This window comes from Anser brachyrhynchus (assembly GCF_964034855.1).
Source record: "Anser brachyrhynchus genome assembly, chromosome: 18".
NCBI lineage: Eukaryota > Metazoa > Chordata > Aves > Anseriformes > Anatidae > Anser > Anser brachyrhynchus.
Genome location: NC_137711.1, coordinates 9,778,438 through 9,805,980, shown reverse-complemented (window position 1 = coordinate 9,805,980; position 27,543 = coordinate 9,778,438). Strand labels below are relative to the sequence as shown.

The following is a 27,543-nucleotide window of genomic DNA, read 5'->3' as shown; positions in this document are numbered from 1 at the left end:
GAGCAAAACCCATGTGCTGCTTTTTGGGACATGTTCTATGCCATGGGAGATGGCAAAAAAGGTGACAGAGGAACAATCTGCCCCTCAGCTTGTGGGGATGCTGCAAGGCTTGCAGGGTGAATTTGGGGCTGTCTGATGGAGCTGTGTGCTCCATGGCACAGTCAGAGCGGGTGGGAATGGGTGGCACTTCCCTCGGACCCTGGCACTGGAGCAGGAAACATCTCCTCCTCTGCAGAACGAGTCTGGAGCTGCCAAGAAGTCCCCTCTGCTCCACACTAAATCCCCCTTGACCTCAGGACAGGGAACCCACTGCTTCTGCTTAGCACAGACACAGCACCAAGGGACTCAGGGAGGCAAAGCAGACGTGATCAGAAGGGATCGGCCATTGGGCTACGTGGGATTTGGGATCTGGACACGTGAACTGTATGGCAACAGGAAAGAGTTTCCATAGCATTGTTTACTCTCCCATACAGATATAAACCATCCCTTCCTTGCATTAGCCTCTTCCAAGTAAGAGCAGTGAGAAACATGACAGAAAAGCATTCCCATTTAAATTCATGCTCTCTTTTTTCCCTTCCCTCTCACAAACACATTTGCTTTGAGCCTCAGGTTAACAAAGCCGCAAAGCCCCACTTCGCCAAAACCACAACATTTTCCTTGATTTGGGGTCAAAACTGACAAGTTCTGCCTGTTTTCCTCCTGCAACCATCAATCTTCTCAGGTTCACTCTGAGAGCACCTCAGTTACACTGAAAAGTTCACAGACCTGGCACAAGCTGGGGATTTATTATTAAACCTGCCAGATTTCAGGTTTGATTTATGACTCTTTCATACAGCCATGTTATCGAGTACAGACAGGCCCTGCAGTGCATGCTGTGAGGCGTTCATAAAGCTGTAAGCTTCCAAGCCAGAAGGGACCACTTAGATCCGGGCTGGATAAACGCAGAGCAGCCACTCCTGCAGCTACCCACGAGCGGCAGGGCTGTAGCTTTTTGTGAGAGTTATGTTCTGTTCCTGCACCTCTCCCTAGCTTCTAGAGGCTGCTAGGAGGAGGAAGGACCCCACGGAGCAGAGCAATGGGGAACAGACCCTGCGCCATGCCCTCGTCGCTCGCATTGCTTGGCTGCTTTCTGCAGCGATGCTTGGTGCTGCGAGAGGAGCGCAGAAACCACAGGGTGGTTGCATTGGAAGGGACCTCAGGGTCCATCTGGTCCCAAACCCCTGCCTGAACACAGCCACTTACAGCAGGTCACCCAGGACGGTGAAACTGTTCCTAGCATCAGGTCTGAGTTGCAGACTCTCTCTCTCAAACCTCTCCGCAGTCAGGGCTTTCCAGCTCCGTGCACAATCCCAGCAATACTTTTGTTGGTTTGGTTCACATGGATCGCAGGTTTTGGCATCCAGCAACAAACCCCTTTGTCCACAGTCCCCAGTTCATCCTGAGACTCCCCTAACACACAGGATGGGGCTCCTCCCCCAGCCGGGAGGCAGCAGCAATGCAGTGGGGTGGACGGATGGGTGATGCATGGATGGATGGATGGATGGATTCCCCCAAGCCGCTGGTACCACGGACCCAGTGCTGTTGCTGCTTCCTGGATGCAGGGACCATCCCCAGGGGTCTTAAAGAAGCCTGGATTAACCAGCACTCTGCTTTCTCCCTGGGTTTTCACCAGTACAACTGCCTGCAAGCCTCAGGTCTCTGTGTAAGCAGAGCCGACACCAGCTGTAGCTCACCAGTGCACTCTTTACCTTAAACACAACTGGGACCTCAAAACTCACTGCTCCTTTACACATCTCCCAAAGTGACCTGATCTGCCATTGAGCCTTACGAAAAATACCACGACCGTAGCATTTATTTGTCACACACTGGCACTATCACTTCCCCAAAGACCAGGAACTGCTGGAGCAAGGGATGCCCAGAGGCTCTGGGCCAGCTGTGCTGGATGCTGCGGAGGAAGGGGGGGGACACTCAGGATTCCTGTCAATACAGCCCATAGCGGAAAAAAAAATGGGACTGACTGACATTAACCCAGAAGACAAATCTCTGCTCATGCAAGCTTCCAGAGGCCTCGGAGATTACAGCAAGTGTGGAGAGGAAATAGTAAAAATCATGCACAGGAAAACCCGACGCTTTGTCACTGAGCCATGTGTCCTGCATAAATTGGTTAATATTTGTTTTTCCTGACTTGCAAGGCAACTTTTATATTATTTTGGATGTATTTCATATATTTATTTTATATGTGCATATACTTAAAAATATTTATTTTACATTTTAAACTCTAATAGTGTCAAAGGCAATCTGCAGAGATGGAGGGGCAATTTACTGCCAAGGTTTCAGGAGCAGTCCCGCGGGCCCTATTTGCAGTTATAACAACACATTTTATCTTTGTGCGAGCAGGAAGGGGGGGGCGCAGCACGGCAGAGAGGCGGAAGCAAGTGCTGGCAGTCAATCAGATGATGTATATTAGGGAGATAATAAGTGCAGATTACACACTTGGCAGGCGTCTCGCACCGTGCCCTCCATTTGCGAAGCCCGGGTTCCCCCGCAGGGATTACTGGCTATCCCACAGCGCCGCAGGTAGTTCAGCCTAAAAAGCCCATCCCAACGGGAAGCCGGGGTGCAGCCCAGCCGCCCCGTGCTCTCCCTTTCTGGTTTCGGTGAAACTCTCATCTTCAGGAAAGGTTCAGCGCAGGCTGGCAAAGCGCTGCAATCCCAGCCCTTCACTTAACAGCTTCAGAGGACTCTAAGTGCTGCACATCCGGCACTCAAAGTGGGTGGTATGCCCTACTGCCAAGTCTTCCTGCTGAATAGTGCCATTCCGGTACATTATTTTATTTATTTCTCTATTTCGGCAGACAGCTGCATAGCAAATGCCTGCAGGAGCTGCATGCTGCACCTCAGCAGCCTGCTCTTCAGGTAGCACGGTATCGTGTAAAATAGCTGAATGCTGTGCAAATTGCTCATTTTTGTACGGCTGGACTGGGTCTTAGCTAAGCCTCACTCTTATTTTAAAATGCCTGGAAACCCGGCCCAAATACTGTTTCCGATTTAAAGTTGCTGACACTAAGAAATTCTTGATTTGACAGCTTTCCTTAGTGGAAAAGCAAAAATGTGACCCATTCAAAACTTTTCCTACAGTTGTGTTCCTTGTTCTCTCTAAGGCAAAATGGCCAAAGCTTTGTAAGTTACCCAAGCTGCTCAGTGTTATATTTCATTTCTTAGTGTAGACAGTCTCAGCCCTGGCTCCCTGAAAAACTTGAAAAGCTTCAAAAGAACAACACTTGACTCTAAAAATATTTGCTCTTTTACCACAGCGACTCACTATTTTTATTCCAGTAAACGGTCACAAACTTGTTTGCTTTTACAGACACTCTCCAGCTACTTGCTAACATCACTCAGCCCTTCTGCTGGGGCACTTGGAGGTTTTCTTCCAGCAAACCACGGTGCCACAGGCTCACCAGGTGACAGCTAAATCCATCAGTGGTAACAGACCTACGGTAACAGTGGGACCAAGGAAAACATTGTCCCTCCTCTGCTCTGAGGTTTGGCCACCCGGTTGTCTGCACCAGAGCTTTAATTAAGTCAGGTACAGCTGCAGGAGAAAACGAGCAGCTGACTCAGCAATTCCCCTACACCACCAAACAACCCAAAGTCAGAGCAACAAATGGGGGAAGAAGGGAGGAAAAACCCAAACCAATCATTTTTAGTAATGACTTTTAGCTGGTGTGACCCAAACCGCACAAAGAAAAGAAGTAGTCAACAGTGTGATATCCAACAACCACAGCAAGGTCTCTCCAGTATATATGCTGTAACTCAAACAGAAGATCCTATAACCAACAGGTGAAGGTTTTTGGCTAACATCAGGAAGAAATACAATTGCATGACTGAAATAGGCGCTTTTGGACCTAAATTCGGTAAAACCATGAAAACACTTAGCACTCACTTAAGCGTATACTGAAATGTTTTGCTTAGTAGTTCTAATTTAGAGAGATAGTGGGCTAATGCTATCGATATTTTTAAAGCCTTCATCCACTACCCACTTCTTTTTAGCTCTCTGTGTGGCTTCATGAATGTGTTTTGTCCCAAATAAGTCCACATTCTCATCTGTTCTGTGCATTAATTCTCAAAAGGAGCTTCAGTAGAAGATTTCTTATCTATGCATTCATCGGTTCAAACTCCCTAGTGAGGTCATTTCCGAAGTTTTTAATAAAAAGAGACTTTTGATTCTTGGGGTCATGTTGCAAATTATATCTTCACTAATCTAGCAGAGGTCAAAAAAGACGCCGGAGTCAAAGAGCACCTCCGACTCCTCAGCACACGTGTGTCTTTAGTCTTTCAAAAATATACAGTGCTGCTGTTATAAATAGAGCATTCTTCTCTAAGGTCAAAAGCTTCAAAAGTCTAGGAAAACATCCTTTTATTTCTTTTTATAATTATGCTTTTTCTCCTTGGAATCAGCGTGCACTAAACCAAGACAGGAGTTGGGCTGGGGTGCAGCATTCCACCCTGGCTATTTCTACATTTTAGGAGAGTTAATGTGGACGTCTCTGTCCCTTCCTTTGTCAGAAACTTTAACCCCAAGAACAGCAGCAAGCAACTTAATCAAGAAGAGAATGAAAGTCAGAAGAAACAACATAAATGGAGGAGAAAATACAAAACCCCACTTTCCACTCAGCAGGTTCCAAGGACTTGAACACAGGAAGGTACCGTGGTGGCACAAACCCCGTGCTTGAGGCCGTGATCAGATCTTACGCCCAGATGTGTAGGAAGTGACTACTGCACTACACACAGCGAGGCTCTTCCACTTCTCCAAGCAGAGCCAGACTGGCTGCACAGGGTGCACGCACAAGCAAAAGAGCAATTTGGAGCATAGGCAACCACTCACTAGAAATGCTCTTATTTTATCAAATCCCTACTCAGAACAGGTGTGCTTTAAGGTACACTTATGCTCAAGTTGTCCCTCCAAGAACAGGAAATTTCACTGATTTCAGCAGGACATAGCCAGTTTTCAAGGGCTCTGAAAAAAAATATGTTTGCACCAGCCTGCGAGTTCAACCAAGTGTGACTGCACTAGCTAGGAGGTGGATGTAGGACCAACAGGACCAGAGTCTGACTGCAAAGCCTTGATTAGCATCAGTCAGCAGCTACTGCTGCAAGCCAACAGCAGTCTACCCTTACCAGGGGTTACACCATTCAAGTGGGTATTAGGAAGTAATATCTGAGCATAGAGAGCCAACACAAGGAAGGCAATCCAGACACTGTGTGGGATGAAAACCAAGAGGCCAGTCAATACTTGGGGTGTGACAAGAATAAGGGATCCTTCTAAAAAGGTATTCCTTTAGCTAACAGGCACTTATTCATGTCTTGGCTCTCCAGGTGTGAAAGTCCCCCTTCCATCTCCAATATTTTTCTGAGAGATAGGTGAAGAGCAGTGAGGCCTCAGTTCGCTCTCTAGCTGACCTGACCCTGGAGTGATCTGAAGAGCAATTACTGCCTCTACATCCAGGATGTCTCCTTTATCCTCAGCTGAAACTGCATGGAGACAACTCGTGAATGTGGCCTAAGGCTCTGCTTGGAGGGCTGTGGGACTAACAGGACAATGCGTTTGTGTGATAAATCCAGGTTTTATGAAGATGATTTTGTTCTTCCAGAAGTCATCAGATCTGCAAACAGAACCCACAGTGTCTAGAAATTGTTTTAGCTCCTACTCTTGAACAGATGAGATACAAAACCAGGTTTGTTTTTCAAAGATGATTCATAGGGGTCTGTCATCATGGAGTTGTTCATGTGGTTTGGCTATTTTATTTTCTATGGGTTCCACCTAAAATAAGGTAATTAAAATCAGATAAGACAGCTATATCCTTTTTACCATGCTATCCCTTCTGTGTCAGGCTAAGCTCAGCCTGAAGGAAAGAACTTTGAACTTTGAAATAACTCAAGTGCAAGCACTCCTCCAAAATAAAATCTAGAGCAGTAACAGGACACCTCAGGTTTACTGAAGGATACGTTACCATGCTGACCTAATAGTTAACTTGAGGTTAAAAAAAAAAAAAAGCGCTTTTGGAACTGCACAGAGAAGGCTTAAATGTTTTTAGGAACCTGGATTTTGAGGAGCTGCTCTACAATGTGATAATGTCCATGCTTTCTCCAAGCTCTTCTGTTCCCGTATTGAGGCCAGAAGATTAAAAGGGTGTTGAGTGGTGCTGAGCCTCCTGAGGGGTCATTAACATCACATGAAGTACTGGAGTTATTTTCACTGGCTCAAACCACCCTTGCCTGCTGATGAGCACACAGGGGTCAGAGGAAGTTGCTGTGATCACAGAAATACATCCCTTGAGGTGCATCTTCCCGCTCCTTTCTCCCAGGACACCTTAGGGCTCTTGACTGAGCCCAAAGGTATTTTTCTGAAGCCCTGAGCAAGTTCTCCCAGTTGCCCTGTGCACCATTGTGACTTTGAAGTGCAGTAGCTGTTCATTGCATTTTTGGACCTATCCTAGCAGAGCCCTTGGCAATACACACCAAGTGTGAGTTTTAACAGTCCCAAGAGCAGTCCTCACTATTCATAAGCACAGACCACTTTAACCTCCTTTCACATGCTCAGACAGCTCCCACGTGAAAGCACACTCAGGTTTACACGACCCCAGAGGCTCAGTTGTTCCACACAAGTTAACACCCAAGGGCACGTGAATCTAATGATTTGTGCATTAGAAGAGTGTGGAAATAAGGAGCTTCTCCTGCTCTGTTCTGCCCTGGCTTGTTCCTCCATTGTTAAGATAACTCTCCTTGCCAGCTGAGCATCTCCTAGGCTTGGAGCTGGCACCTCTATTGAGAGCAGCAAGATCCAACCCCACCAGTACCATTATGAAGGGTCACCTCGGAGTCCTACCAACTTACATTCTTGCACTAAGCTCAGCAGCAGTGGCGGATGGGCCAGCACCAGCCCCAGTACCACTACACATGGGAGAAGGAGGAGGTGGCTCCCACCTACTGGGAACCTCAGGAAAAAAACCATGAGCAGCCTCCACCAGGTATGGAGGTAGGTAAAATGTGAGACACACAGTAACAGCAGAGCTCAAAATGACCTGCCAGAGCAAAACAAGAGCTCTTCTTTGCCTCCTGAAGAACAGCCTTTGTTCTTTCCAAGCCATCTTTCCAAACCTTCTCTGCTAAGCACTGACAGCACCCGTGCCGGCACCAAGCCTGGTACCCCATTCCCAGATACGGGTGGGACTGTGGCACAGGGTTAGATAAAAGCTATTCAGCAACTAGTTTATCGTTGACACTTCAACTTGAAGTATCTCAAGTGTTTTCTCTACCAAAGACTTTCAAAACCTCTTAGTCTCTCCCTGGCATTTCATCTCCTTCCATAACCTGACCTTTCTGCATGAGTGAGACATGCAAAAAAAAAAAAGTCAACTTTTTCCCCCTTTTTAAGCAGAGAGTCCAACAGGAGATCAAAGCACACAGTAATTCAGCCCATGGAATAATAAAAGCCAACAAGAACAATGTGCTGCTGACGGGTGAGTTTGCCGTGCCGCAGCAGAGAGGTGGGCCCAGGTGGCTGAGAGCTGTTCACTGGAGCTCAAGAGATGAGACAGAGCAGGGGGAGAGGGAGTTCTTGTTTGCTTTAAGGAAGTTTTTATTTCTAAAGAAGTCCCATGGTTTAAAATGATCAACAATATGAATATTTATTCATATTGAAGGTAGCAAGCCCCTTGCCACCACGTCATTCTGCTCTGCCAAGTGTAGTTGCCTTCTCCACCACCCACTGCATGGATGCTTGGCCTTGCATTCAGATTTGCTTCACCTTTCTGTGCCTCAGCAACCCTCCCCCTGAGCTTTTTTTAAACAGGACCTGTGTAGGTGGAAGGTCTTCTGGGAACCTCCAAATGGAAAACAAGAGAAAAAACTGTAGAGATGGTGGGTCCAAGGTGTGGTCCTTCCTCTGCTTCACTTTCCATTTTGCAGAGAGAAACCTCAGTTTGTTCCAGACTGGGAACAATTCACCACCACCCAAAAAGGAACTAAGATAGAACAATTACATAACCCCAAACCCTCTCCCACCATCAATTAGGAAAGAGAATCAAATTGCAGGACAGAGTCTAAAATAACTTCCCGGTCAGCAGAGATCACGGCCCAGTCCCCACCTCCAGCAAATGGCATCCTCTTGGCTGCACACGCTTGACTCGTGAATTTCTCATCTCACAGGGGAGGGGAGGAAGTGACAGCCCTGCAGCTACCAGCAAAAGCAAGGCTCCTGGGTTAATGTGCTACCTCCAGCACAGCTCTCAGAAATGAAGCGAAGCTTTCCTTGGCCCGATGCAGATCCCAGGAGATTCAATGCCATTGAAAGCCCCTCTGCCTTCACCTTCCCCTTGCAACCTGTGCAACCATCATGCCAAGCACACAGGGAACAGAACAAGTGAGCAGAAACACTGGAATGACAACCCCTGGCCAACAGATGATAATTAGATCAAGTTCTCATCAGCACACATTCCTCTCAGTTACAGAAACAGCTAGGGCTTTTGGAAAGCCAAGGTCACCCTGACAGGCATCTCTTTTGGCCAAAGCAAGCAAGCCCTGGTGTGCCACCACAGAGGTGGGATGAAATACCCCAGAGCACCAAAACAAAACTACCTCATGTGCTGAGGAGGAACCCAGCCCCACATGTCACTGGAAGCAGAAACACCCAGACAAGATCTCCAAGCTTGGGTCTGACCCAATGACTTGGACAAAGTTCAAGCAATCTCCTGTCCCTCCCTCGCAGGGGAACACTAGGTTCTCAGCACAGCTTTGGGGGCCGCAGCACTGCCAGCAGCAGCCCCACAGCTGGCAGGGTTTGGTTCCCAGCACTGGCTGGGGACTCTCGTCTCGGATTGAGCAGAGGAAGCAACCAGTCCAAAGCTGAACCAGGCAGGCTCCTGCCAATGCTTTACTGAGGTTTGAAAACATCAAGCTAATTTTTTTTTTTTTTTTTTTTGCCATGCTTTATTTTAGCATTTCTGCACTTTGTTGGCTTTGGCATGTACCTGAAGCTGTAATTCCACAAGAGCAGCTGATCCCTCCATGCCTCTACTCTGGCAAAACCAAGGAGTAACAGAAGCCTCATACAAGTTGCTTCTAATTTTGTGAGTTTTCCAGATCTCAGTCCAGGCAAAGAGCTTCTAATGAGTTTGGATAAACTCTGGATAATCCTCTGAACTTTCAAGTGCCTCAGGAAAACAGAATCAAACACGGCGCCTGGGACTTTGAAAGGCGCGTCCGAGAGCTAGGTGCTCCTGGAACAGCACACGGATGTGACACCTTTTCATCCTAATAACTGCACCGCAGCAATTTTCATTAAGGTTTAAAGAAAACAAAGAGGAAACACATACACTTTGCTACTAAACTGATGGGAAAGAAAGAAACCTCAATTCTCTCAGTATATACCAGCCTAAACCTGCAGGGGAGTTCACTGAGGCACGCCAGAAAAGTCAGAAGAGATTTATCTAGCAGGTTTAAAGAAAGGAAAGGATGAGTGACAGCTCCTTTCTTGAAAGGTAAAAGAAGAAACATTAACTCCTGTTGTCAAAACGCTGTAAAACTGGCTTTTGACTCAGGACACCATAACACTGCTTGTAAATGGGGTAATTGGTTTGTGTGAGGTCATGAAATTCAACATGCCTACGCTTGCCCATCCCCTGGAGCAGAGTCAGCTGCAAGAGAACATGACACATGGACAGACAGGTGAAGGTAAAAAGATTCGTATTTCATGCAGCTCATTAACCAGGGCTAAAATGTACTTAGGAATAAAGTTAAGGATGTGAATGGCTATCTGAGAGCTGGAAATTCCTGTACACTTGAGGGGGTACATCACATCCATTAGCTCCATCTACTTTCTTCAAAAACATGGTGCTCAGCAAACACATGCTCTTCCCTCCTGCTTCACAGCCACCTTCCCTGGTTAGAGTCATTTTGGGACCTCATCATCATCAGGACAGAGCGTTCAGCAGAGAGCAATACTGTCCTGGAAGAGAGACAGGCAGATGTTTGAAGCATGGTAAAGGAGCGGAGCACGAAGCACGCAATGTGGTTCAAACATTTAGACACTGGGAGAACTGCTGGAATCCCTTCTGTTTATGTTTCCAGACATCTCCATCAAGTAAGGGGTAATTAAACACTACAGCAATTGGGTGATAGGATGATTTATTTCTAAAGCACCCTCACAGCCTGAGGCTTTGGGAAGCACATGGAGACACAAACCTTACGCCAAGGAGGAGAAAGAGAAGAGCACCACATGCAACCCGGCCGAGGGCAGGGAAGGAGGAGCGGACATGGGCCAGCACTGGAAGGTGACGTAGCTCTTTGCTTTGCTGTCAGCTCAGGCACTTTCATCTCTGAGGGGGGTGTTTATGAATCCAGAGAGAGATGGAAGCAGCGCCAGAAAGTATCACATGTGCCAATTATCCCACTTGGAAAGCAGAGTCCAGCACAAAGAGGGAATCCCAGAGAACAACTGCTGATGAAGAGACAAAATTGGAAGACCCAAACCAAGATGAAAGAACTTGCCCAGGGTCACCATGGCAAGGTCTGGGGTAGAGGCAAGAGGGTTATTTCCAAACCTCTGTCCATTTAACAGCTACACTTCTCAAGAAAGTCATTACTCCCTGGGTTCCCTGGCTTCTGATAGAAGACTAAGGGGAAACAAGCTAGAGAATGACACAGAGCTGTGATGGGAGGCCAAGGACATATTCCAGAAGGGATGAGCAGTAGATGCAAAGGCTGCCACAAGGGACATTGAGGATGCTAACAAAGGCATTTCCACCACAAGGATGTGAGGCCTGGAGGTCTGAGAACATCAATGACCTAGGATTTTTTGGCTTCAGGAGGAGCTAAATGGTCTCTGGAAGTTTTTTTCCAGTCTTGCTTGTCCTAAACCCATTCCCTGTAAAAGTCACAGAAGTGGAAAAGCAGCAGCAGCCTGTCCATCTCTGAAAGGCATGGAGAACAAAAGGCATACTGCCCTGACATGGAGGAGGTCAGGGGACCAGACCCACAAAGCCAAGGACCCTGGGAATTCAGCTTCACATTCAGCCCTACTTCACAGTCCGTTTGTTTTACATGTTTATTTAACATCTACATGAATCAAGGCAATATTATTTCACAAAAACAGAAAACTTGGCTTCACTTATTCAAACATTTGGACAAGGAAGGAAGAAAGCCCAGCTCAGGATTTGGCTGGTTAAAGAAAAAGGAATATGCAGTTATTACCCTGTTGTCAGTGGTTCAAAACCAGGCTGATTGGAGGAACTGAATGCGATTGCCATCTGGCAGTTGTTTGGGAACCTCCCTAGAAGAAGTCATGGCCCCAGCTCAGATCCAAGCAGATAAGAGCCCTGCAAGGGCAGGGAACAAAGCAGTGCTTTGATTTTTCCTGGAGAACGAGGGAACCAAGTCAGGGAACCCGAAGACCCTCTAGAAAAGCAAATGTCACAGCACAAGAAGGCTTATACAGCTCTTGTGGCACCCATGTGGGACAAAAAAAGGCAGACCTACAGACCCCTCCCAGACCCACCTGCCTGGCATCTCCCAGAGCATTCAAGTACCCAGAATAGCAATCAGCAAGAGCAAGGGCTGGTCAGGCAAATGCTGCTAAAGGCTGGCTGACAATACCAACAGCACACGGTCATAAGCTAGAGCTGCCAAGTCCTTTAAAGCAAACTAGGGTTGTTGGTTTTTCTTCCCTTCCCCTGAGAATAACATTAAACACCAAGGCAGCTGCAGAGGCCTTGTTTTTCTAGAGATTCCCAAGGCAGCTACCACCATCTCTTGCTTTTAAATCAAGGCTGGATGGGTTTTTGGAAGAGATGCTTTTGTCAAATGCAAGTTATTGGGTTCAATAAGGGTTGAAATTCTCTGGCCTGTGTTGTGCAGGAGGTCACAGTCTGGATGGTTTAAAGTCACTTTTGGTCCTGATATCCATGGAAAAAACGACGAAGCCTCCCGTATTAGGAGTGAAAGAATAAACAGCAGCAAATAATATAATCATCAAATGCAGACAGCCCTTGCCCACAGTATAGCCATGAGCAAAATGAAGGCTCTTTGGCTCTGCTCATTAATCACAAGGATTCAGATTTGTTACTGAGGTCTTTTATCCTACTTTCTAAATGAAACAAGGTTTATGGAGTCATGCTGTATGCACGTGCATGTTTCATCATATCCAGCGCTTGAGCCTGTTATCCACTTTTGACAGGGAATGTAGATCAGAGATATTAACTTACTTCAAGTTTGGCAAAAGAAAGAAAGTGGGTAGAAGGGAAAGAGCACGATTAGTGTTTCCAGTGAAAGAAAATCAGTAGCATTAAAAGAGATCTGGAAAATCCTGTGGGGCAAGGGTTAGAGGTTAGCGATGCCCCCACCATGGGGAAATAAAAAGCTTTGGTCGTGATTGTCTTGCACTGAGGAACCTACTCAGGCAACACTTCTCACTAGTCTGGATTTTCTAGTGTCAAACGAGGAAAAAAGCTCATGCTGCAGTTTTAATACAATTAATAAAACTTGAACGAGCCACCAGACACCAATCAACAGTAAACTGAGCTCTAGCAGTTTCAGTACTCACAGAATTACTTTTATTTATGGCTAATAAGCCACAGCATAGATGGCAGAGCTTCAGAGCAGCTGAGAAACTTCCCCATCACGAGGAGTATAGCACAGATACATTTGGGAGTACTGATGGGCTGGGGCCAGCCCCTCTGCAGCCCGCTATACATGCACCCCTAATGAGCAACAGAGCTGTCTGTAGGGCTTACATAGTCTCCACCAAAAGAGAATCTAATTTAACAGTTTATTCTGTCCATATTCTGCTGGGAAAGAGAACAGTCGGAGGAAAAAGCAAAGATTAGTCCCAGTGCCATTTAGGGTTTTCCACTTCCTTGTTACAGCTATAATTTTACTCCTATAGCTTGGACACCCTATGCAGAAGTCAGAAAGTAAAGACTTCTGCTGCAACCTCCTCGTCCTGGCCAGCAGGCACTGCTCTCACTGTTCTTCAGGTAGAATTCACTGGAAATGGGGCTTTTTGCTCATGTCCTTCTATATGCAACACCAGTGGCATCAGTGTAGCTGTGGGAGCAGTCTTTGCTCACTAGCAGTAGCTTCAGAAGCCCAAGAATGCAGGATGCTGATTTATATAGGTCCTACAGAAATGACCTGAACTCCCCCCCAGTCCCTGTACATCTTAGCACTAAACTAATCAACTCAGATCAATAGGTCTCAGCGGGTGCAGATTCACTCCAGGGTTTTGCTGTAGTGAGAGGAGGACAAGCACATTTCCAGGATATAAACAAAGAGCTCTTCAAAATTTTTAAATAAAATACACTAAAAGCTGTGCCTGGCCTGTGCCCCAAGACTACTTGGCCCCACTGAGGAAGCTAAATTTAGTTTCCAGAAATAGAACCACTCTGCATCCAACATAAAGTTAACATCTGAGCACCTTTGAAATCTCAGTAATTTTGAGTGTTTTTCCAAGTAGAAGTGGTTTAATGAATCTGGCTGTGACTGCTGATCCTCATCATTTTTGCAGGTTTGCTCCATCAACACATAACTCTGTTTGCTTTCGCTTGGGAAAAATTCAGTTTCCTTCGCACCAAATCATCTGGACCAGCTTTTGGAAAACCCAATCTGGCCAGCTACTATGGAAAACCTGGCTTCACCTGAAACACTAATGAGTAAAACTGTGAATGGGACAGTCAGAAATAATAATTTCCATGGAAAATCCAGAGTTTTAACAACCAGGTGCTAGAATCACCTCTTAGTCCTCCTCCAGGAGGGAGACTGGGCTGCATCACACACCATGGTCCTTCTTTCCTTCCTTCTCCCCATGTTCTGCCCTTGCCTAGCTCAACCCAAGTAACTCATCCCTCCAGACATTTCCCTCACTTAGGCTCTCATTCCTGCATCTGTAAAGGCTGGTAGGAGAATCATATCAAGGGTATCGTGGTCAGATACCAAGTGTGAGAAACCAAACTCCCTTGCCTGAGCCCCTCCACCCTGAGCACTGCTCTACGCAGCCCCTGGCCCAGCAGGTGCTGCCTGCTGAGGCTGGCATTTTTACTCTTATTCCTTTATTAGATTTCAAAAGGAGCTTAAAATCCAGCTGACACGACTAAATTATCGATTCCACATCAGCTAGGGATTTATAGCTTGTTTTCAGAGCTGCAGAGTTTAAATGCGCTCTCTCACACCCACGTAGAAAATTAAAAACTTTGCAAAAATAATGGAAAAACGGACAAATCGAGAGTTTTGCAGTGGGTCTAGCACTGCTGAGATACAGCCCCTACAGGTCAGGGTAATTGTCCTCACCTTGCCTGGCATCTCAGGCAAGGCAGGGCAAGGTGCCCGTGCAGGAAGCCCACAGAACAAAATCCCATTCACCCTTGGAGAGCCCTTTGCCCACCCCACCAAGTGCCCGTGCCCGGTAAGCAGAGAGTAACGAGCAGCTCAAGCACCAAACTCCCGCTCTGCATGAGCCCCCTCTGACCACGGTGGCAGTCCAGGAACCAGAGCTTGGGCTCAAATTAGCAAATATTGAGGAAGTGTTTAGCCAAGAACAACAGTGCTGGGAACAGCGCGGTGCCGGGCGTGGAGCAAACAAAGGCTGGTTTATCGCAGCACCGACTGCAGCTCCCCCCGAGATAGCGCTGGCGGCACCCCGAGCAAGGCAGCGTCAGCAGAGGAGGGGAGGCAGCGCGTGGAGGGGGAAATTCAGCCAGAACGGCCTTTGGGAGGGAATTAGACAACACCAAAACAAGTCAGAGGGCAAATGCTTAGAGCTCACCAAGTTTTCTTGTTGACTACATGGCTTAGTATGATGGATGCTAAACAACAGATTCAGGTGCAAGTTGGGAGTGTGAATGAGCACAGAAAGAAGAACAGCATGTATAAACACTGTCCTGCCCAGTTACACCATGTGCTGACACCTATCCTCAAGAAAGTGTAGCTCACCAGACCAAGTCACTTCAGCTTGCTGTAGGCAAGTCCTCTGTTCAATTTCATCTTTTTTTTTTTTTTTTTTGCCTGCCCTGGCAATGTTTTATGCAAATTGGTTGGAGTTTAGGAGAACTCCACACGACACTCTGACAGCATTGTCACAAGGGGAGAAGGAATCATGAACAGAGCTATGGGCGGTTTCTGCTTTCCCAGCCCCAGCCATGATCAGGAATGGTGAGAGGCACCACAAGCCTTCGGGCAGTGCCTGCTTCTTGTGGCATTTGTCTCAGCTTTGCCAGCTCTGCCGTTCCCATAAGGACCAAAAAAGTTTGGTGCTTATCCAAACCACGGCTCCCAGCCTGTCTGAATCCAGTGGCAGTGCCCGTGGGATCATGAGGCTGTGGGTCAGCAGCCGAGCGATGTAGGTGACCTGCCTGCCCTCCCCAAACACCTCACCCCCACCGTGAGCCCCTTTGGGCACAGCAGGGACATGTCCCTTGCTGCTGGCTTTGCGCTTGTGCTCAGCCAAAGCAGAGTGTGATAACAAGAATCAAACCTCTATTTAGTCTCACTGTTTGGGTAGGTTTTTTCTTTTTTTGGCTTCTTTCTTTAACAGCTCCTTTATCACGTCATCAAGTCAGACATCTCTTTCCGAGTAAATGCACGCTGCCCCTTCGTGAAGGGGGGAGGAAAGACACTGGTTTCTCTGTGGTGTCAGCTTTCAGCAGGACACACACATCCCCACAAAACCCAAACAGCCCATTAGGGGCTGGGCAGCCAAACAAACAGCCCTAAGGAGCATGGCTGGGCAGCTGCTGTGCCTGCTGTCACCCCGTCCCCACCAGCAGCCCCCAGCCCCTCGCAGGTCAGCGCCCAAGGACCCCCCGCACCAGGGGATGGTACCAGGAGCTCGGCACAGCCCCTGCCATGGCTCCTGGTGGCCAAGCTGGGGTCATCGCACATGTTTATGCCCCATCAAGGAGGGCTAAATGGCATTGTGCAACTTTACACCCAGGGTGGTGGCATGCCAGGGACCCAGATAAGGCAGTTGTCTCATCCGGGATGGTGTTCGGGTGGGAAGAGAGGTCCAGGAGATGTCATGGGCTGGGGTCAGCTCTTGCAAGTGCCATGAGGATGTTCCTACAGCAAGATTAGATGCGTCCAAAGGAAGCTTTAATAGGAACAGCAACCCAACAGGACTTGACCCAAGGAGCCAGGCAAGCAAACCCTACAGCCCTTTAATCCCATTCACTGCAGTTACGACACCTGCAGCCCATGGGGCAGACTGGGCTCTGGGTGGTGATCAGCCCTGCCCCTGGGCCACCAGGACCCAGGGGAGGACAGAGCTGGCCACCAGCCCCCCCCCCCTTCCCCTCCCAAAAGGGGTCAGAGTTCGCCCCATCTGTTTGCTCCCACTTGCCGTTTCTCAGGCTGCGCTCCTCTTTTTGCTTTTAACGAATAACCCCGCATTTTAATTAGACTCCGGCCCCATCACAATTATTTCCTTATACATCCTTGCCTTTTATCTGCCTATCAGAGAGCTGTCCGTCAGATTTAGGACACCCCACAAAGCTGCTCCTCAGCCTTTGAGTGTCCCCATTGACTCGAGACGGGATCCCAGGCTGGGGAAGCCGCCATCGGATCCTCATCCTTCACCCAGCTTTCATTTCCTCCTGACACCAGGAGTCCCAGGCTTCTCCTCTTCACCTTCTCAGTGATCCCCAGCCACCGCAGCAGCCCGGCAGGCTGGTGGCAATGCCACTGAGCGCCGTGGTTGCCATGGGGGCAGACGGATGTCCCTTGGGGTTCCCATGGCACCAGGCGAGACACGCACCGAAGGGAAGAATACACACCCGCCAAGCTGTTCGCAGCCCATCCAAGCACCTCGCAAGTCAAACAGCTCCTTTTTTTTCCTCCCACCTCCCCAGCTCCCAGCACCCTGTGAGCCTGGGGGCTCCCCCACTCATGGGGACAGCACTCGCTGCACACAAAAAGTTTAAATAATTGTCCTGGCCGACCTCCTGGAGACCAAACCAGAATTCACAGTGGGTGTTCAAGCGTGGCCAAGGGCAGGGTTTGGCTGCGGCGAGCTGCCCGTCAGCCAGTTTGCATTTCACAATTCTGGCATGCAGTCCTTGCTGCGGGGTGGCGTGGGGCTAGGGACCGTGTCCCTGGGGCTGGAGCACAGCAGGCTCCTCAGAAACCTGCATTTTCCCCTTGGGAGCTCCTAACACAGGAGTACTGGGGGCTGGATGGAAGGAGGGTTGCCCTGACCCTCACTGCACAGCCCCAGACAGAAACGGGTACCCTGACCAGGGCCAGGCACACATGGTCCCCCCCTCCCTTACAGGCAGGCTGTAGGAGAAAAGCACATTTGCCCAAGCTGGGGCAGTCTCCACAGATGAACAACCCCCTTCCAGCCCTTCTCACAAGGCACTAAAAGGTTTCCACTGACCTCTGGGCTGTGCCTCGCAGACCTCTGGTCACCCTGCTGGAGACAAGGCTTCATCAACCGCCAGCAATCAAGAACTGAGTCCCTTAAAACTTACTCTGACGTCTCATTTCACTGTGATGTCAGCCTAAAGATAATGGGGGGAGGGAGTCAGGGACCCTGCATAAGCACAGGGTGTGACCAAACCCAGAACAAGCTCTGCCTACGAATTCAGCATCCCGCTCCTTCTCCAGGCCTTCAGACCTGTATCACCCCCCAGATCTCCCCACGAGCAGGGCAAGGCAGCAACGCGCCAGCCAGCAGGCCACCACAGTGAGAGCAGGAGGAATTAGCCCCCGTCATATACAAAAAGAATTAGGACTACTTAATCTGCTTCTCCTTTTATCAGCAGTCTCAAGTGTCACTTTTTTTGAGAGGGAAACACGGTGGAAATTCCTGCAAATCTTTCCTACAATTAAGGAATTGACAAGATTTTTCAGCTTTTTCTCTCTGGTTGAGAAATTAGCCCATAAAAGAAACAATCTTTGCAGAGCATATAACTCACAATAGGCTGAAACATTATCTCAAACTATTCGTCTGCTTCCTGCTTAAGTAAACATATTAGGAATGTGTGTATATATTTCTTGGGCAGCTTAAAAAAATAAGAAGAAAGGAGGTATATAGAGTCTCCTGCTTTTGAGTAGCATGTTGTTTACGTTTTTACAAGCACAGATCATATTTATAGCTGAACACGGTGTGAAAGTGCAGGCAAGCTTGGAAACATTTGTTAGGTTTAATGATCTTTTATTTAACTGGTGCAGAAAAATGCATCCCTTTGGATTGATTCATGGCATGAGTTGTATGGAAACCTTCTTCCCCGAGAAACGAAAAACCTCAAAAGGTCAATCTGACATTTCAGCTTTCTCCAACATCCAGAGATGTTCAGAGAGCAAAATCCCCAGCCCAACAGGCCAGACAGGGTTACAGCAGGGAGAGGATAAAGTGCAGCTAGAGACATTTCAGGACAAGAAGCGGAGCCTTCCAGGTCACCTGGGCTGGAAGGACCCCAGCCAGCACCGCAGCAGCCGCTCTCCACACTTAGTGAAATACATTGCACCCTCCAAAACGCCCTGAGCCAGCGGCTTTGCACGCTGCAAGGAAGGGGCTGGTGAAGCCTTATTGGTTGTGCGGCATCTCCATTAATCTAGCAACAGTTAACCAATGCCCAGACACCAAAAACAGAGCTGAGAAGAGCTTTTCTCAGCTTTCAGCTGCCTGCACCAATTGCCTGCTTCAGAGAGCAAGCTACCTAAGCAGAACAGCTTCTCCTGCAGGCCTGTGGTCAGGCAGTCACGAGCTTTTACGGTTTGACACATCTCATCTTGCCAAGGGTGTTGCATTTCTGCACTGCTGCAGAATTAACTCAGCCCCGGACCAGCCTGTGCTGAGCAGAGCAGTGACCAACTGCAGGGCTCTGCAGCCCATGCTCAGCTCCCACCGCTCCCCCAGGGCAGCGTGTACACACGTGGCTGTGCATCAGTATTTGCTGCTTTGAGGATAAGAGCTGAAGCGTGCTTTCACGGTGGTAAATGGGAACGGCACACAGAGACGTGTACTGGAACATTGCCACGAAGCCTACAGCAGAGCCAAGTGAGCCCAAGGGATCTGGGGTAGCAGAGGCGCCCCGGGACAAACATCCCTGCAGGCACAGGGAGCAGCCAGTCTCCAGCCCAAGACATCCCCCAGCTTCTCCCCACACAGCTAGGTGCTTTTTTGGCTGTGGAGGGAGCTCCCGAAGCCCAGCCCAGCCAGCACCACCCATCTTTCCCTTCAGCCTGTACCGCAGATTCATCAGGTCACAAGCGGGTTTGCAGGAGTAATACAGGAAACACAAGTTTCATACTTGCTGCAAGTGCTTTAGCAGCAGAAAAGGGGAGGATTTTCTCCCAGAGATCACCCGGAGGAGTCACATAATTTGTCCACTGTCAAGCAAGCAAACACCTGTCTCCTGTTCTCACTCAGGTATGGCTGTAGGGCTCCAAGCCTCCACAGTTAGCTCTGTATCCCACCGGGGGTTTGGGGAATCACACACACAAACATTTCCATGCAGCCAGCACAAGGAGGCTGCTGCCTCGCAAGGCTGACTGCCCTCACCCACGTCTGTGGGACTTCACTTGCTCCTCCTGCCTCTTCCCATTACCCTCACAGGGCTCGGGGTGAGGAAGAGCAGGACAGCAAGAGCTGCTTTGTGCTGGCCACGTCCTAGAAAATCCTCAGGTTTTCCCACAGCTTCAGGAGAAGCAAGTCTGCAGGCAAAGGGAAGCAATGCCACAGTTTTGTCCCCAGCATCTCTGTAGCCCTCCCATGGATCAAACAGCATCTTTGAAAACCACTGCCCTCTGAGAGGGCAGCCCCAGGGCTCCAGCCCTGGGCCAAGCTGCTCTCGAAACAAGTAACTTTGATTACGCCTGTTAAGGGTTTGCTGTATGATTTCTCCCCGGAAAAGTAGGCCTTCTCTCTATCCCAGCTGCATATCCACCGCTTTCCCAGCCCCCAGCATGGTTCCTCCACACAGAGCTCCCTGCACCTACCTGCAGCCCCCCTCTGCAGCAGGGATGTACTTGCAGATGAGCACTGCAATTCTTGTAGTAGAGCTGAAGGAGAGGCACAGGCTCCCACCTCATCCCACCTCCCCCCCATCTGCATGGGGATGGTGGCACCACTCCCCAACCAACAGCACCTCCCCAGCAGGTCACAGATGCCTACAGAATAATGCCAATTGTTGTGATAAACTTCAGCTGAAATTTTCTCAAAAAAAAAAAAAAAAAAAACCTTGTAACTCCTACCCACAATTTATACCAACTCAGCAAACTGAGCAAACTCTGCTAGCAGTCTTCTGCGACAGTTTAGCTGGAGCATTTCAGCTCTCACTCGTTTGTACTGCCTCAACAGCTGCAGTGACTTAAGGCACAAACTGCACACACCTGCTCCGCAGCCGCTCCCGCACCGGGGACATTTGCCCTTGTGCCTGCCCCTCGGCTGCTCCGGCTGATGCTGGGCACCAGCAGCCTCCCGGAGGGGTGGGACGAGCTGGGTCCTCGAGGGAAGTAAAGGCTTAAGTATCTGCAGCGAGGCCGCCTGGCAGAGCTCTTGGTCTCTCTGCAAACACCACCAAAGAAAGCCAAGGCGCCGCGCCCCGGCAAGCATTGCTGTTCTGGCAAGTGCTCCCAGGGTGGAGCTCGCCCAGCCGCCCATTTCCACGTTTCAGGGTGATGAGATAAAGAGCTCGTGTGTGACTCGACACAGCAAGCTCCCTCTGCCCTTCTCTGGAAAGGTAAGGTTTACGGGTAGCCGACCAGCTGGTAATTATGAATTGCACAAACCAGACAAAATCTCACAACAGATCTTCCTCGTGCCTGCAGAGTGACCCCCACCTGCAACTGCAGAGGGCCTCCAGGAGAGTTTGGCTCTTGCTGGGAGCCCATCCTACCCTGCTTCTCTGCAGCGATGAGCAAACCCTGTTTGCCAGGAGATCACGGACCGGCACCTCCAGCGGTGCACACACCACCTGGGTTTGCCGAGGGGCCTCCTCCCCTTCCACCACCGGAGCACAGGAGAGTTTTCCCACCCTCGCATTTAACAGCAAAGCCTCTGCCAGGCTTTAGGGCTTTGGCATCCAAATCCCTGATGCAATCGCCTTCCCCAGCCCCTACGGCACAGCTCCGAAGTGCTGGAGAGCTGCGTGCTCCTGGGGTGCTGAGCCAGCCACAGCTCCACAGGGTGCCACGGGTCAGCAGAGCTCAAACCACTGCTGGGCCATGCCCAGGGGCTGGGGATGTCCCCTTAGGGCTACCAGCCAGGCATTGATGTCTGCTGCACGGGGTTTTTTCTCCAAGAATCCAAGAAACACAATGCACGCATTAAAACTCAACCTGCCTACAAGGAGTTTTATTTGCCCCCACCAAGCAGGGTGCCGTGGGCTCGTTGTGTTGGCCCAGCTCCATCTTGTTGGGGCGTTTGCACATTTTGCTTGGAAATGTTCTGCCTCAGCTCTTACGGGAACCAGGCTCCCAGTGCAGGAGCCACTTGCTCCCTGACTGCTATGCCTTCTCTGCCTTCCTCTGGTCCCGCTTCCACAGGCTGGGGGAAAGACACTTTTTTCCACAATAGACAACCAAGAAAGGTCCCAAAGCGGGTGCACCATGTAATGTCTTTGGCAAAACATGGTCTGGATCAGTTCTCCTGCCTTCACAGCAGGGCCCAGCCAAGAGCGAAGGCTGCAGGATGAAGCGGGAGGTTGTACCAGAGCCACGAGTGCCACAGGGCTCGGTGGGACAATCGCGCATTTGTCCTTGGGATGAAAGAAGGAATTCAGACTGGGCTGTGGTGAAGCCCAGAACGCATGCTGTGGAGATTTAATGGGACTTTAATCACTGATTTTAATGGGATTTGTGAGAGGTCCCACAGGGTGCAGGAGGACCACAGCTCCCTGTTTGCATCCCGCTGTGGGAGCAGCTGCCCCCTGTACGGTCTCCCTGCTCCACTTCATGCCCACCCTCCAGCAAGGGAAGCTTCCCCTGCTCCAGGCTAAGGAGCAGGATCTGCTCTGGGGCTGGGGATGACAGGGAAATCCTGCACATGGGGAAGGCAAAAGAATTTCCACAGATGCCTGCACAGCATTTGCAGAGGCTGTTCTGGGGCTGGGAACACCCTACAACCTGTCCCAACTCACTCCTGCTCCTTCAAGGGCTGTCAGCACCAAGGAAAAGCAAAATGATCCCTCAGGGCTCCCACAGTGAGCCCAGCACCCTCAGTTAGGAAACCCGCCTGCTTCAAGCGGAACAACTCCCCTGCACGTGCTCTTCTGCTGCCGGTGCTGGATGGAGCTCACTGCGGGGCCAGGAAACGGCCCCGTGCACCATGCACCACGTGCACCTTTCACTGCCTGGTCCCTCTCCTAACACCAGCAAATTCCCACAAGAAGCGCCCTGTTTCAGAGCCAGAAAGGTGAAGCTATGTCCGCCCTGGTTACACAGATTGTTTAGGTATAGATGTGAGCTCCCAGCCAGGACACCATCCGAACCGCTCGCTGCCGTGCCCATACCAGGACTTTTAGGAGCAAGCTCTTGGAGCCAGCCGATATGAGCCAGGCCCAGCATGGAGCACGTCTGGGACTCGTGGGCTGACGCTTGCAGTGGCTCAGCTCGGTGCATGCACCTCGGCTGCTCTCACATATCCCCAGCTGTGGCCCCGGGGCAGCGGGCAGGTTTCAGCCAGCAGCGACGTCCCCACGTGGGGTTGCAGCAGCAAGAACCACATGGGGGAAAGAGGCACTTGAATAGCACAGGGGGATGGAAAAAACAATTTTTCTGGATGGTGGTGCTAAGAAGAGAACGTCTGGTGGTTACTGCAGAGCCATCAGCACGTCCCCGGCTCCAGGGGCCGGGGCAGGGTGGTCGCTGGGGTGAGGAGACCAGGGCAGGCTGCAGCACCCACGCTGCGCTCCTCTGACACAGCACGCCCGAGGGCATGGCACTGCTCTCTCTCGTGCCTCAGTTTCCCCATCAAAGAAGCTTGGTAACCCTTTCCAAGTGCTCTGGGGGAAGGGGGGAAGGGGGGAAGGGTGAGCCTGTGAGGGAGAATGGGGTTTGGAAATCGAAATGATCACTGCTTTTCTCCAGGAAAGGTGAGCGAATGTCTTCATGACATGGTCACTTTGGGCCAGCCGCGGTAACCTCTGCTGCTCCCTGCAGCAATTTTCCTCCTGCACCAGGAGCCGCCAGGCTGGTTGGGAGGAACCACTCCGTCCGAAGGTGGAAAATGCCTGGCATTGTGTCCAGCCTGTGTTTGAAGTGGGAGAAAAGCAACTTTGAATAAGCTTTTTATGGGCCCCATGGCTCTGCTTGACCATAATGTCAGCTTGTAATTAGCAACAGATACCACTTCTGTCACTCGCGATGTTATCATCAGCCGTCTTGCGTTTCAAAGTGAGGAGAGGCATGTAAATTATGGGCAATTTGGTCTCTGAAATGGGCTTTATGGTTTTTTTTCTGCAAGGCGAGCAGGGAGCCTGGAGTTTGTTAGGGAGATAGCAGCCGAGCGGGCAGGGAGAGGAGCAGGGGAACGGCGCAGCACAGGATGGAGCTGCCCCTGCTCCCAAAGGGGCCGTGGGCTTCCAGAGGAGGTGAGCAGGTCCAGCCGACATCCCACATCGGGACCAGGGGGCTCTGCAAGGTCTCATTCACACCCCGAGCCCTGGGAGGGGAAGAGGAGCCCTCGCAGCCAGCGCAGCCGTGTTCCCTACTCAGCACATCGCGCGTACTTTGGCTGGCTAAGTGTCGGATGGCCCCAGTTCAGCTGAGGCAATATTTTCCCCTTATTGATAGAAAACATTGCCTTCAACTGAAATCCAATTTGCAGAGAGAAGGAAAGGCTCGCATTCCCCTGAACAGATTTGATTTTCTGTAAGAAAAACAAACCCCCAAACTCACATCATTTCCAGTTTCAACCAAAAAAGTTTTAATCAGTTCAAAAAAAAAAAAAAAAGGAGCAAAATTTGTTTTAGGGTTAATTTGTTTTTTTGTATATGTGTGGAAAAAGCCTACTTCTTGCAGCAGACCCTGCACGTTTCCCACATCCCTTGGCACTGCTCTGCAGCCTCACAGATCCCACTGCCAGCACTGAGTATTCAATTTCATCTACTGCTGCAGGAATTATCGAGTGTCCTGCTCCTGCCTTGCTTTGGCCTCCTGCAGAAGGAGCTGCTCTTTGCTAGGACTCCCCAGGAAATGAGCTAAAGCAGGATTTGGCCCCAATTTGGCTCGGTGGTGTCAAGTTCTCCCCTTTCATTTGCTGGAGGAATTCAAGCATCACTCTGCTGCTCCAATCTCTCTATCTACCACTGGCAAATAGCACAGCCAAAAAGGTTATCTGCCTTCAAACAGAAATAGCTTATGTTTAGAGAAGAATTAAATTTTGTTCCCTTTAGAGCTGCAACCACATCCTCAGAGCTGTTAACCTGAATGTGAACTTCAGATAATAAAACTCTAACCTCGCCCTCCAGAAGAGTGAGCAGTCGGCAGCTACCTTGTGTACTCTCCCACTATCTGCCCCATCGATGGCTTGATAGCACAGCTTGTTTTCTTTTTCAAGGGAAGACAGCTACTAAATCTATGCTCCCCTTCTCTCTCCTTAGCACTCTGGGGCTTCTCCACAGCTGCAATGCTTTTCCATCGTCCCTGCTCTCAGTTAAATAAACATTATGACACATACTGATTGCTTTAACAAACTTTACTGTTCCACGTCCTCGGCAAAGCACGGTTATCTTTTTACAGGGAACATTCCTTTCCTGTTGCTATGCCTACTTCAGCACCATCCAGCACGATAGCCAAGACTGCTGAGCGAACCCGCAATTTCCAACCACTCCATTTTGCTCATCCCGAAATAGCCACGGAGGGGCGCGGGGCCAGGCCACTGGCAGATGGGAGCTGTCAGAGCTCCTCTGCCTTCAGCCCAGGTCTCGCAGATTGTCCCAGGCCGGGACCTGGCCCCAGCTGTTGGACCAGGAACGGTGTTTTCTGAAAACACCCCAGAAATGGGGATGATGGGGTGGAAGGAGGTGGGTGGCAGGAGGAGAAGAGGGGACGAGGTGCCAGCCTGGCACGGCGAGGCTGGTGTCCTCCTCCTCCTTCTCCTGGGGCTACGTTGGGAGTTCGGTAATTTGCAGCTAAATTGCAGCATCCAAAAATATTTCTGGCAAATGGTATTTCACAACCATTCATCACCGCCGTGCACAATTTCCTTCGCATGACAACCTATGTTTTAAGACTTGCAGAGCGAGGGGAAACTGCCATTTGTCTTGGCCAAGCCAGCAGAGCCCCTGGCCCAGCTGCAGGGGGGCCGGGGCCGCTCCCCCCCCCGGGTGCCTGCAGCCAGCCGGTGCCAGGTGGGTGCAGGCACCATGTCCCCCACATCCCTGCTCCAAGGAGCAGGATTCAGGTTGCACATCGTTTTCCACATCTGACACAGCAGTGCCTATCACCCATGAGGCCATACTGTGCTGTTAATGGCCGCAGTGTAGAGGTTTTAATGACCTGGAAGTCAGTGATTTCTTTTTCCTTCTTTTCACTTCTTTCTGTGCAAACATTTTCTTCCTGAAGGAGCACAGGTTGGCTCTTCGGATGCTTCAGCTATCAAAGGAAGAGACAAAACCCTGATTATCTCTGCCTGGTGGAGACCCGGATGCAATAGCTCCAAAACATATCTGGTATGCTGGCCAACACACAGAGAGGCCAGCGAAGCTGAAGATTTCTGGCAGCTGGTCAGTTATAACAGACAGCTCTTCTAGGTATCAGCTGGAGAATCTGGGGTCTCCAGCACGTGTGTATGCACAGCCCTTGCAGCTCTCCGTTTGAATATTCTTCATGCACTGAATACTTTCATGCACTGCAATCCCCAAGTATTTTCTCCTCGCTGTAAGGACACCGAGCGATACACAGGAGTTAATTAAGATTTGTTCTTCTAATCTTTCCACATCGGCTTTTTCACAACCCAGCCACAACACATCGGGCTGGCTGTGCATGGGGGGGGAAGTACAAGGGTGTAGGCAGAGGAAAGGACTTGAAAGGAAGCTGATAACATGCAGCCCCCAACCCTCCTCACCCGTTTCCGCAGCCAGGCTGACCCCCACCTGCCGGGGACATTCCCTGCCTTGCCTCATGCCTCTGCCCCCCACCAAGGCGGTACAACCCCAGCGCTGCGTCCACCTCGTGGGGCTGGGAGCTCCGGGCAGGGGCACCCCAGCTGGTGGGACACCACGGGATGAATCCTGCACTGGGGCTGTGCAGGGAGGCTCTCCGGAGGGAGACCTCACACCCGTCCTGCCCCAAGACATACGGCAAAGACAGACGACGTCCCCCATAGCCAAAATCAGCATCACCGAGGGATGCTTCTGCTGCAGCCGTGGAGGGTGCATCCCCAGCCAGGGCCGCGCTCACAGCCTGCACAGCTCAGGAAGCGGCGAAAGCGGAGAGCTGGACGTGTCCAAACCCAGACGGAGAGAGACGGCCGCGTGAATGGAGGAAATGATTCAGAATCTGGAAATGTGAGCAGCGCAGGCCGTGTGTGCTGGCTCTCAACAAAGAGCGTTTGGGGTTTTTTTATTGGGACTCAGACAGGGATTGTTGGAAGCGTGTCAGGAGCAGGCTGGGTGCGTGCGCCAGACCCACATGGAGAAAACCTCCTGATCTGGAAGGTCAGCTGATTGTTTTCCCTTTTCACAGGTTATGCAAGCTGAAGTTTAAATGGCTGCATTCCTCGCAGTCATTTGCTTTTATTAAAGGAGTAACGTATATCCCCATTACCAGCCAGTTCTACTCCTAGCAGATGTACTGTGGGTTTTAATAGGATCAGACTGGCCATCCATGGAAAAAGCATTTCAAAGCCTTTTCTGGCCCATCAGGGTAACTTCTTTGTTTTAATTCCACCACTCATTCCTACTGAACTGCGACCAGACCAAGGCCAGCAGCACTGCAAAGGGCTCCCCACCGCACCCTGCTAGTGTGTGCTCAGCCCTGCTCCCACTCAGACCTGCAGGGTTCCCTTCGATGACCAGGCTCTGGTCCCTGTGCCAGGCCTCTTCACCGCTGTGTGTCTAAGCTCACCTTAGCCTAATGAGGCTGTGCTACTGGTTCCTCTTGTAGCTTTTCCAAACCACTTCCTAGGCATAAGCTCTCTTTTCTGCCTGTGCATAGAAAAGGGATTGCACGGTCCAACTATCCTAGCACTTAGCTAAAAAATGACCTTCAAAATACCCCAGCAACTTTCACACCAGCTTTCCCAGTTTTCCAGCTCAGCTGTTTGAGGCCAGCAGACCCCCCCAGCCCTGCTTTGGCTCTGTTTTGTCCCCACTGTGCAAGATGCAGCAGGAACACCACTTGGCTGCTTTGCAGAGTGATCCCCTGATCACTCCGCCTTCAACCCCCTGTCCTCTCACCACCCTTACAAGCTGCTTGCTTCCTAAAATCACCTCTTATCCCGCTCGCTCAGCCTGCACAGGTGGAACAAGTCCACCTTTCCCTGCTCCCTTCCGCCTCTGCCTGTTTACATGTCAGTCGGGTAACACAAGACCACAGACAGCAGTGAGA

The 27,543-nt window shown here is 50.1% G+C and overlaps 1 long non-coding RNA gene across 1 annotated transcript in view; it reads right to left on the bottom strand.

Annotated features, from left to right (window-relative positions):
• LOC308179903 overlaps positions 1-27,543 on the bottom strand; it is an 87,803-nt gene that overhangs the window by 55,170 nt on the left and 5,090 nt on the right. Inside the window, exon 3 of the long non-coding RNA XR_013940658.1 lies at positions 20,383-25,587. This is a non-coding gene — a long non-coding RNA (uncharacterized lncRNA). The remainder of the gene's footprint in view (positions 1-20,382; positions 25,588-27,543) is intronic.